This window comes from Macrobrachium rosenbergii, chromosome 48 (assembly GCF_040412425.1).
Source record: "Macrobrachium rosenbergii isolate ZJJX-2024 chromosome 48, ASM4041242v1, whole genome shotgun sequence".
In the NCBI taxonomy this organism is placed as follows: Eukaryota; Metazoa; Arthropoda; class Malacostraca; order Decapoda; family Palaemonidae; genus Macrobrachium; species Macrobrachium rosenbergii.
In genome coordinates, this window is record NC_089788.1 from 61,129,977 (window position 1) to 61,142,809 (window position 12,833).

At 35.2% G+C, this 12,833-nt stretch overlaps 1 long non-coding RNA gene across 2 annotated transcripts in view; it reads right to left on the reverse strand.

Moving 5' to 3' along the window:
• Nucleotides 1–12,833, reverse strand: part of LOC136831451 (uncharacterized) — a 132,277-nt gene that overhangs the window by 100,100 nt on the left and 19,344 nt on the right. For both annotated transcript variants that reach the window (XR_010850884.1, XR_010850883.1), the window contains exon 4: nucleotides 6,667–6,765. This is a non-coding gene — a long non-coding RNA (uncharacterized lncRNA). The remainder of the gene's footprint in view (nucleotides 1–6,666; nucleotides 6,766–12,833) is intronic.

Sequence of the window (12,833 nt, forward strand, 5' to 3'; positions counted from 1 at the left end):
CGTCATTATGATTTATTTTGTCTGAGAACGCTGCGGGAATGAACACCCGACTTTTATCATGAGACTGACTTGTGTATTGTGGTTTTGTTCTGAACCAAGTCAAAATTCCTTTCATATGAATTAAAGGCTAATTGATACAAGAATATGGGATTGAAAGGTTATTGAATTTTATCTCTCAAGAAACAACTTGCAACGTCTATTACTAATATATTAAAAAAATGCCTATTTTCCAATATAGTTTTTCGAAATATCAGTTTTTTTTTTAAAGGACAATTTATGAGCCTTGTGGTGTGACTGGTAGTATTCTTGCCTACCAAGCGAATAGACCCAGGTTCTACTCCTGCACGAAGAAAGGCGGGTGGACAGATGTCATCAAAGACCACTGTGACTCAGTTGGCCTATGCAGCCATTTAGGCACCTGTTCGTTTAATTGCTATGGTGGCCACGACCAGTGTATAAAAAGGAGACATACGCCAAGCAACTTCATCCCGAAGGGAAAAATTACCATGATGGAATATATATATATATATATATATATATATATATATATATATATATATATATATATATATATATATATATATATATATATATATATATATATATATATATATATATATGTATATACTGTATATATGTCACTTATATAATCGTGACTTTTTTGTTTGCAAATATTAAGCCACAAAAATTGCTTAATATCCAATTCACTGTACCTTGGGAATATCTCACACCCAAGAAGATTCATACTTGATAAGTGTCTTCTAAACCAGGCACTCTTCAAATCCTGCCGGGTACGGAGCACTTATCAATTATAATTCCCCATGGATGTAAGCTATTCCTAGGTATGAAATGGATATTAAACGATATTTGCGGCTTAATATTTGATGAATATATATATATATATATATATATATATATATATATATATATATATATATATATATATATATATATATATATATATATATATATATATATATATATATATATATATATATATATATATATATATATATATATATATATATATATATATTTATATATATAATATATCTAATATTTAAAATAAAATAAGAGAGAGAGAGAGAGAGAGAGAGAGAGAGAGAGAGAGAGTGAGAGAGAGAGAGAGCATTTTCCTTCCCGTCTTCCCCGTTAGGCATCCACACAGATGTTTCAACTTAACACTCAGATTTCTACGAGACCTTAACTAAGGAAGAGAAAGTGCTTGAATCTGTCGAGCATGCGATAACTGATATAAAAAAATGTTTAAACACCCTTTTATTAAAATGCACTAAAAAAGCAAAAAAAAAAAAAAAATTTTTGAGACACCAGGATTTTCTTATAATTAATCGTGTCTACAAAAATAAAATCGTGGGCACCAAACATGGAAGGAAATGCTACAAGAAAAGAAATAGATTTTTTATTTTTTGTAGCACTTCCTTCCATGTTTGGCGTCCACGCTTTTATTTTTATAGACATGATCAATTGTGAGAAAATCCTGCTGTCTCTCAAAAAATTAAATTTTTACTTTTTAGTGTATTTTAATAAAAGCGTGTTTTAAAAAAAATATTTCTTTATTTTACACTTTTTTAATTTTGACAGAAATTGTAACCGATTTCTGACTGTAACTAAAAACAACTGAACGTGATATTCTGTCGAGCCAAAGAAGGTACGAAAAATCCGAGGAGTTATTAACTTATTCTACCGAGTAAAAAAAAGCGTGAAAAATCCGAAGAGTTTCATATAAATCCTGATATACTGGGAGAGGTCGCTGTGGCGTCACTATAGGTCACTGATGACCTACTGATCATGCAAGGTTGTATTGTCATCGGGATTGAGTAATCATGCAAAATTTCAAGTCCATCGGGGGAAGGGAACAGGTCGAAAATTGAGTTACAAGTTTTGCCCCAAACAGACAGTCGTAGAAGTCAAGTTAAATAAAAACATGTAGAGAAAGAGAGAAGACAGGCAATGGTAATTATAAGATGATCGACTTTTTGAATTTCTCATTTGATTAACACAAATGAAGTAGAGGTTCAAGGGAATTTGGTACGGAAGAATGGTAAAGAGAAAAATCAGAATCCAATTTCTCTCTCCAACACCAACATTTTCTTTGGGCCGGAATATTGGACGGACGATCCATCGAGATTAATCAAGAAAATTGTGTCAGAAGCCAGGCGGGAGGAAGATGGATATCAGACCAAAGAATATCCATGTGTGTAAAATGTTGATTAGATAACGTATTGTGTGCAGAAGTGAAGGTGCGAGACTTCAGAGGGAGCGAGCGAAAAAGTCAAAAGGCAAAACTTGCCTCCAATATCCTTCTTTGATGCGAATAGAGAGGAAGATTTAAGAGGAGAATGCTGGAAGATAATCACCTCTTTGTCTTCCTTCGTTGAATATCTGTCTAAGTCTCTTTACTCTCGCGCCATTTCTTTATCGAGGTTTGACGTGAGAATATTCGTTGCTGCTTTTGACTTTGGGACATTTCCTTCACTTCTTTTCTTTTTCGATTTTTATTCCGATATTTTACCAACTTTTCTTCGTTGTTGCCTTTGTCATCTAAGGCTCAGTCTCTTTTTTTTCCCTCTTCTTGCACCTTTCGCTCAGTCATCGATCTCTGGCCCCATCGGTGGAAGGAGAATAAAGATGCCTCTGGTGAGACTCTGCATCACTTATTTTTAAAACATTTCCGTCCATAACGTATATAATATTACTTAACAAAAGGAAAGTATTTTTTACACGGACACCGATCCACAAGCTCGACGGGGATGTAGTTAGCTCATTTCCTTGGGATTATGTAGTGAGGTTCCAAGTGATTTATGGGATAATGATACTAGGTAGCATAATATACAAAATTTCGATAGCTGCTATTGCATGCAAATGATTTCGATTAATATATGCATCAAGGAACGAAAGTGGCTTGATGTCATATGTAGTGAAGATATTCCTCATAGCTCTAAAAAATTTAAATGATATATGTAGCACAGAAAAATCTGTCTGTCAGTTTATAGACGTAACAAAAGGCAGAGTCTCTCTCTCTCTCTCTCTCTCTCTCTCTCTCTTATTGTTTGAGAGTACCTAATGAGACCTCGCATATACGGAAGTGACTCCTGTATTTAAAGGAGTTAATTGTACGTTTGGTGAGCCTTGCAGGAGAGCAAGGTAGACCTGGATGGGGAATTTCTCGAGTTATTCTCTTGTTATTCTCTGTTATTACTTTGTGATACTCTTGAATCAGACGGAAATGGAGGATGTCGCTTTCTAAGGCGCACAGGGACAGGAGGTGTGATCTATAATAATTGGATGGAACTGAAGAGAAAATAATGCTCAAGTTAAGAAGGATCAGTGATGAAAGGCAACTTTTAGAATAAAAAACCAAAGTCTTTCTTTCAGCCAGCATAATGAACACTGACCAGTTATTCTATAAACAACACAAATACAAAGTTAAGAATATTAGATTAAGAAAGCTAAGAATATTACATTAAAACACCTCAGTCAAATTTCTTGCTTTCATCATAAACTTAGAAATAATGGTTTTTTAAGAGTCTTTCCCCTTCCGAGGTCAGTGAAGCTTTGGAACGTTTCCAAAAACGTTTAAAATTCACATTATTTGCTTTGATTCATTCGTGAAACTGAGAGTTCAAAGATTCGGTGAGAATTCTTGTTTGAGTCTAATAGCCAAAACAGAAAAGTATCAAGACATTTAAGCAATAATAGTTAATATTTTGACGAATAAAAAACATTAAAAATAAATCAAATATAGTTAGATAAAGTGATCAGTTTTAGTTTTCTGAAAAGAAAACTATTGTGCCGGCTTTGTCCATCCGCACTTTTTTCTGTCCGCACTTTTTCTGTCCACCCTCAGATCTTAAAAACTTCTGAGGCTAGAGGGCTGCAAATTGGTATGTTGATCATCCACCCTCCAATCATTAAACGTATCAAATTGCAGCTGTCTAGCCTCAGTAGTTTTGATTTTATTTAAGGTTAAAGTTAGCAACGATCGTGCTTCTGGCAACGCAACAACATTAGGCCACCACGGCCGGCTGAAAGTTTCATGGATAGCGGCTCATACAACATTATATCGAGACCACCGAAAGATAGATGGATTATAAGCTGTACAGAAAACTCGATTGCGCTGAGGAAACTTCGGCACATTCTTTAACTTTTTAAAAAAGCTAATGAAATACAAGAACATAATTCTGAAGGAAGGCTCTTCCAGTAAGCTGGATTAGCAGGTAAGGAAAAGTATTCGTATGATGTTAAGAAGAAAATCCTCGACATGTGTCTTCCAAGACGCGGATCAGTTACGAGACGAAAAATAGTTCAAAATACCCAAGAATCCACAGCACGTGATTCCATCTTCTCTGTCTCCTCTTCTTCCCATTCATCCAAAAGGGAAATAAATCAGAATGAAAATAAATGAATCTCAGTTCGACATCGACGTGGAGGAGGAAGTGGGCCATTCCTAATTTCTCGAAAGAAGTTCATTGACTCCTGGCAAAAAATGAATTGAATGGTTGATAAAATAATCTAACGTTGAAATTTCTTTATTAAATGTTTGTTTGATTTACTTTCTTTTTTGCTTCTCTTTTTTTCGTTTCTCTCTTTTGGTAATTTAATGCAATGTATATGAAACAGTCTGGAATCATTAATGGGTATGTCAGTTCTTTTCCTTATCTCCATCGCCACTCTCTCTCTCTCTCTCTCTGTCTCTCTCTCTCTCTCTCTCTCTCTCTCTCTCTCCTTGTTCCAGATTAATCGGGCACACTGAAGAATAGAGCCATAAATCTGAATAATATAGCTGAAAAACTTAAAATAATCCTTTGTACAAACTAAGATTTCGCCGATCCACGAAATATTGTTGAGATTGCCAGTCCTTTCCGTCATCAGTCCCTCGTAGGAACAAACAGGCAATCACAGTATCATTAATAATAGACAGTCGTACCATGTGCATACTGAATATAATTCCCTGGTGGCTGACATTCAGTGCAAACGCTGAATTAAATTAATGAAGCCATTGGCTTAAGAAGATAGTGATTAGTGCCAATTTAGGCATTGGACGTCCTCTTGTTGCTAATGCTGAGGCAGTGTTCCCAATGCTGGGAAGGTGGTACAAGAGGCAGTATTGTCAATTCTGGGACACTGGTCAAATCTTTTACTGGGAAATGCCGTATTGCGTATTCAGTTGTTTTTATCGTAAGATAACCATTGCCGCTGAAACGCTAGTAAAGGGAAACTAAAAGACCAATTATTAAAGAAAATGGGATACAAGGCACAATCCCAGGTAGACATAAAGTGGCATGTGGTTTTGACCTCTATTTTCTCTTCTACCGCAATTTTCTTCTCTCTTTCTGCTCCCTAATTGCGTGTAATTTTAGTATCTCATCCTGAGAGACAAGTGGCTCTATTCTATCTTACCGACTCCTTAACACGAGATGAATTGCATCACTTAGTAGAGATGAAATAGTTTTTTCCTTCAACATGCAATAATTTACTCTCACAAAATAACAATCAAAAGTGGACACAAAACTGGCAAACTTTGGGACAAACAGGTCAACGTCTGTATCTCCAAAAGCGCCATCTTTGACAGAATCATGGAAAAGCTTCCGTCATGTTACAGGGTGTCGCTCTTCACAAAATCTGTTTCTGAAATGGAACTGGGTCAAACGTTTCCTAATTTCCAGTAAACGTTTCCCGTGGAAATCAGTCATCATAAGAGAGACTGATCAAATTGAAATATTGTAAACCGTTGCTGAAACATGAACAGGAAGTCATTCAAGAAAATTTATATACGTATCTCATAAGTAACAGAAACGATCTGAAAGTATAATAAATGGAAAAAAGCAATAACTGCGTAGAATATAGAAGAAACTCAGACAATAGTTACAAGTGACATTCCCTCGAAATGACATCAAAATTTCATTTCAATATTTGAGAAAGATGGAGAGTGAGAGAGAGCCAGAGAGAAAGGGAGTGAGTTGGACACAGCTGTGACAACAGCTGTTACAATGGCGCAACATCCCGGCAAATTTCTCGCAACACTTTCTTTTATTTAATCTGTTCTGTTTATTTTGTTATTTCTTCTCATTTTGATTATTGTTTATTTCATATCTATCTTAACTTGGTTTCGTTTTATTACAGAAAAGAAATATACAGACATGCTATCTTTAGGTGGGTTTAGATACACGATATGAAAGGAAATCTCTGCATGGGTCTATTCGTCTGTTAAGTTCTCGTATTTACTAGTCTCTTCCAATTTTTGCGCATTACCTGTATTTCTTTCTGTCTGTCTATAAATCTATCTGAATTTGGTGTTTCCGTATCTAATTTGGTTCTCTCTCTCTCTCTCTCTCTCTCTCTCTCTCTCTCTCTCTCTCTCTCTCTCTCTCTCTCAATAGACAATATTGCCGAGTTTCGTTTTACATGAAATCATCGTTTTTGTCTCTATACGATTCGAGATTTTAGAGTCATTGAGTAAAACCACTTGATTAAAAAAAGAGTGAAAAAAATGTTTTTATTCATTGTTGAGTTGTTTTACTTTTATTATGAACTAGTTGGATGCCTCTGAAGTGGACTACCCTTCCATTCTAAGCAAGTTTTTCAGGGTCAAAGTGTGAGGTTGAATGTCCATTCTAAAACTTATCAGCTCTAATGAGAACTTACCTGGAACCCTGGAATCTGAACAGCGCTGCTTCCCTGAAAGTCACAGAGGCATCTATGGAACCTGTGATCGGTTTCCCATGGAGTCCGACCTTTCACCTACTGAAATGACAAGAAACGAATGCATTGGTTATGGAAGTAAAATGAATATAAAATGCATTTTTTATTCATTCTATGTATAAATTGGGTGGCTTCTAAGAAAAAACAAGAACTACGTAGAACATCCGATATTGAAATTTCTTTTTTATTTTATAACCGAAAGACAATACACTACATATAAGACAAATCTGAGATATTATCATTAGCTTTAGTACAGTCATATCTTTAAGGGTACAAAGTTTATAAAATATCATTGGAACTGATTGCTGATTTATAAAATGCGTATACTAATTATAATCATGTCATGTTGGTAGAATACTTGTCATATAATATAAACTTATCATGATAAAGATTTAAACTGTATATATAATAATATTTCAGTTCTGAAAAAATATCATTTACAAAGTAGGTCCAATCTTTTATTCTTTTTATCTTTAATTAAAACTGAACTGACGGCGTCAATGTTTGAAGCATTAACAGGTTAACACTCTGGGGAGAGATTTGGCGTAATTATGCGAAAAACATTCAATGTTTTCATTTTTAATGAGATGAAATGGTATGTGTATTGAGATGTATTCTGAGGAGACAGTTTTGAGAGAGAGAGAGAGAGAGAGAGAGAGAGAGAGAGAGAGAGAGAGAGAGAGAGAGAGAGAGAGAGAGAGAATTTCTGTGCAGAATAAAAAGGAGAGCGAGCGCGATCATATTTCTATTCGTGAAACATTACAGAACGAAAAAGTCTGTGTTTGTGTTCATGGCCTCTCCTCCAAGGGGAAATTTGAAGAAAGCTTAGTGTCAATATTAGACAACAAACCGTTACACGTGAAGTAAACATTCTGAATGCAAACAGAAGAAAAAAGGAAAAACATCTTGCGAAAGTAGAAATGAGAATGGAAATACAAGTTCGCATCGTAAGGTTATGAAGTTTCTTTCGTAAGCTACTCTCTCTCTCTCTCTCTCTCTCTCTCTCTCTCTCTCTCTCTCTCTCTCTCTCTCTCTCTCTCTCTCTCTCTCTCTCTCTCTCTTGGCATCAGAATTTCAACACAGAGGAGAAAAAATGTCCTCGGCCTTTTTAAATGTCTAGAGACATTTCGTGCATTTTTCCCTCCTCAGAGAAAACAGAAGGGGAATTTGGGTTTCGTACTTCCAGACCAAGTTTGATGTTTGTTTTAGGCAAAAATGATGGAATTATATACCCAGTCTTTAGATTCGTTTTGCCACTGCTTAAATTTTTTAAAATGTTTTCCATAAATGGTGTTTAATGTTTAGAAAATGAGGAATGCATTTTAAGGACACGTGTTGAGATTGACAGTCCAATGGTCTTCTCAAATAGTAGCTCAGATTCGATTGTTTTCTAAGAAAATGTATGGCATTAGTAATACTCGCTAAATAATAAGAGTTATAAAAAACCAGTTGCACTAAGTCATGATTTTGATAAAGAAAATATTCACTACCTCAATAATGCAATGTAGATGTGTCGTATAGAAAAACATCTTTTTTTCAACATAATATTTAAACAACCAGTTTTCAGTCTCTGTTAAAATACTGATGACATAAATAAAATCATGTATTAAATCAGTTTCATGTAACCACAAAAGTGAATCTGGCAAAAGTTCCCCACAACTCTAGTGAACAGAAGGTGAAATGATGAAACCGAAAGCCAGATTTAAGGGAATCTTCATAATTGTAGGAATAGATTAACGTCATTTAGCAAAAATGGCAGTCTTACGATGCTGAAGCAAAACATTAATCGCTGGAGATATATTACACCCAAAAAAAGTTCGTGAGGTGAACTTTGCTGTGCGAATGACCAAGGGGAAAGACAATTAAGTCCCGAAGGATATTATATTATTCATCCCCAATCAAAGTCCTTCAAAAGAAGGCATCGTGCTTACCCCATATGAAAAATGGGAAAATGCACGTTAAACAAAGAAGATGAAATAGGTCGCTATAATATCAAGAAATAATCTTCGGTTTCAATTTGTGTTCCTCTGATACCAAAATATGACGGAGGTTCCATTTGATCTCTGGCCTGTTTTCCGCCAAAAGCATCAAAAAAAAACGTCCGTTGAAAACGAGAAAATGTTTGCTTTCCATTTCAATGAAGCAAATTCCCTGAAAGCGAGGCCCCGTAATATGATAGACGTCATTTGCATAATTCTGTTGAGGTTGACGCTTTGGGAGCGACAGGTATTGTGTTTGTTTGTTAGTTCGTTTGTTCATGTTTGAAGGGATCTTGTTTTATTTCAGGTGGAAAGCCTTCATAATATATCGCCTCTTGTCAAAGTATCATATTAAAAAGGAGAATTACTAAGCGAGATGGGACGCCACTATATAAGTCAAAGAGAAAAAAAAAATATTTGATTGATGGCCAATTATTGGTGTCACACAATGAGTGACAGGAGCAAAAGAAGCACAATACATAAACGACAATAGATAAATTTTTGTCAGTATATATATATATATATATATATATATATATATATATATATATATATATATATAATATATGTGTATATATATATATATGTGTGTGTGTGTGTGTACATACATATATATTCTAAATATATATGCTGCTGCTGCCTCGATAATTACTTTAATATTCTAGTTTAAACTAAGAACCACTGGTTCAGTCATTATCCAGACATTTTGGTTTGCATACGTGGGTCTGGAAAGCTGCCAGCTATCAGCTAGCTATATCTAACCCCCACACACACACACCTATCGCCTGCGTTTTTGCTTTGTACTTCCGAGGTCTTGGAATTTTTTGACAAGCTTTAAACATGGGTCGGTCTTACTCCCCGCCGGACTCTCATCTCGTAAAGACGTGTTCTGTATACCCCCATCTTGGCCATACTGAGACAAAGAAGATGCATCAAGCTTGACCTATAAACAACGAGGGACAGAGGGACCCGAGAGAGGACGGCAATCTCCCGATAACATGTAGCTCGGAGTTTGAACCTACGCATTTAGTGCAAGGCACTGGAATATATTAAACCGGGTAAGAGTTGTCAGAATCCATCGGCCTCCATCCCTCAGCCCTTTATCTCCTCCTTGAATGCCTTCTAACTACCACTCTCCAACACTTCCTTGAGCTCGTAATTTCCTTTCAACTTCCCCAGGCCCCCTCGGCACTGGCTAATCTCTAGAGTAACGTAAGCAATGCTTTGAGAGAAAATTGTGATTCATTACTGTGTTAGACCTATCCGACATCTTGAAGGGCGTTGGGCCTATCTAACTTTATCCAAGAATATCCATCTCATCCCCACTCTATCTGTCACTTAAGGCCGCCTTAAAGCCTCTATCATGTTGTGCATGACGCTATCGAGCCTGATTCCTGCAATTCTCCATTTGCAGAGGTGTATTGGGTATTTGGTAGCTGTTCTAACATTGTGCAAGTGACTCAAGTCCTCTGAGAAGGCCCTACGAACCATTTCTCAGGTTATATAGCTGTAAATTTTGTCCCTTTATTGTTTTAATTGGTGTTACTGTAAATAAATTAAGTTAATTGTTCCCTGAGTTTATTTTACGCCCAAATAGAATACTTAGTCTCACCCTCTACCTTTGTTTAGTTTATGAATATTGACGTGGTGCCACATCGTCCTTTTATTTGCTGAGTACAAGTGACGTAAACTCATTATAGCTGTCAATAATCATAATACATTATATATACGTATATATATATATATATATATATATATATATATATATATATATATATATATATATATATATATACATATTTTTAAAGCTCAAATATATATTATATAAAGTCCAAATTCGAGACTGGAAGCATACTGATAAAACTGACGTCTCACTGATTATGGTCATAGACTCCGGAAATAAATATTTTGGCTGTAAAACTCTTGATAGAAATTCATAATTTTCAGTCTATGTATATATATACTGTATATGTGTGTATATATATATATATACATGAATAAGCCAATTACGCTTATAAGAGCCGCCATCAAGAAATGATTTTCAAAATGCAATTAATGAGAACCTATACAATTGGTAATTTAATACTTGGCTGTTTATTCATAAGTGATTATAAATTAGGTATTGTTTAAGCCACACTTGTAATATTTCAAAGTAAGATACACTTAAATGGATTCACCATAACAGAATATCTTTTGCAAATAACATTGCATTCGACCCTGGCAATGAAACGCGTGAAGGTAAACATCGGAGAGAAAAATAAAAATCCTAAAATTTACTCAGAGCAAGAGAATGAAAAATGAGATTATCTTGCCAGCCTTAATTTTTTCCTTCCCTGGGATCTATGAACCTAATTTCGAAGGCACAATTAGACACATCCTCTCCAAGATCAATGCCAATTACTGGTTTACTTATTAATTTCCTCCAATTCTCTTGGTAATGGGGAGAAGCAGAAGCGAGAGAGAGACAGAGAGAGAGACCCAGAAAATCCAAGAACTTTCTCAGGTGTTTCCGAAATGGAGCTAACTTATACAATGGTTGATTCCTTTAAAGGACCTTATTTGTGCTTTCTCTCCTCTTTTTCTCTCATTCAAATCAAGTTAGGCCCTGGGTACAGAAAGTAATGGCATGGGGCTCTTCTTTTAAATCCAATACATATGTATGTATATATATATATATATATATATATATATATATATATATATATATATATATATATATATATATATATATATATATATATATACACACACACACACATAATAATCTGATGACCTGAATACCGAATAATGTACCCGACTGTTTGCCAGCTGTTTTGGGTAACAGACTGGGAAGAAGAAAAATGTAGGATGAGCGATCCTACCATAAGTAAAATCGTTTTCCAAATAGCCTGAAATCGTATCAGATACTTAAGATACTCTCTCTCTCTCTCTCTCTCACTCTCTCGTTGTGGATCTCAACATCTAGCCAAATCCAATCTAACACTTCATCAAATGATCCTCTGATTTGCAAGGTTGCAATTCCTCAACTTATGCTAATGCTCTCATTCTCGTCTTCCCAACTCCTGATTGAGACTGAAAATAGGTCACCTCGGATGAACGAAAGTGAATATAAATGCAAATGAAATTGAAAATAGTCGTTCAGAATCCCTTTGATAAGCAAGCATTAAGAAAATATCGAGGAATCAAAGTGGAATACAGCAAAAAATTTTGGAACAGACTGAAAGACTCACTGGCATCTAATTACTTGTTTCAAAGTTATTAGGAGTAATTATGGATCGGTCAGTATCAATATTTACAGCTGATCACAGATTTGATCGCAATAATTATCTGGAATTAAATTGCCTTTTTTTAGATAATCATCAACCTACAGCAATTAGTGGTCAGAAACATCGTTATTTAAATGATGATCAGATATGATTCAAGATTACAGACATACAGCAACCTTAATCCCAAGTTTTCTTACAAAATAATGATCGAATTCTGCCATGATTTGCGTGTTGCCTAATATTTCGGGTGAATCCCACAACAAGGTCATTCATGATCACAAAATCAAGGAATAAGGTTAACGTGTATCTCATTAATTTGATCAATCTAACCTTCGATCCGGATTCTTTGCATCTTATATCATGAAGGATAAGTCAAACTCTAATGATTTTCACTAATTCCCTTTGATCTTTATAAGGATAGTCACATATTTGGTTATCTCCTCTCCACTGAATTCGTTTAAGCCATTTTTCTTAACATTTCGTTGAAATGGCAGGATAAGAACTGACTTCGAAAATCATACATCCCAACAAGAGATAAAAAAATCTCCCATTAACATCTATGGTATGATGAAATTTCCCTGATTTTGCTGCAAGATGCTTTCATTCTGTCTGTTTTATCTGATTAATTTCTACAGTTTTCTTCTAGAGTAATTCAACAGGCTTCAGCTGCGCTCGAAGGAGAACAGTTTCCCTATTCTTGCCTTTTCTCGGTTGCCTATAGGCAAGCACTTGTGGTGTTCGTATCAACCAGATTTTTGTCCTGATTTACTCCTTATCTCAGATTCCAAGATCTGCCAGTTTGTTCTTATTATCCCAGAACTCTCTCTCTCTCTCTCATTGGATTTTCAGACCATTTCCTATATAA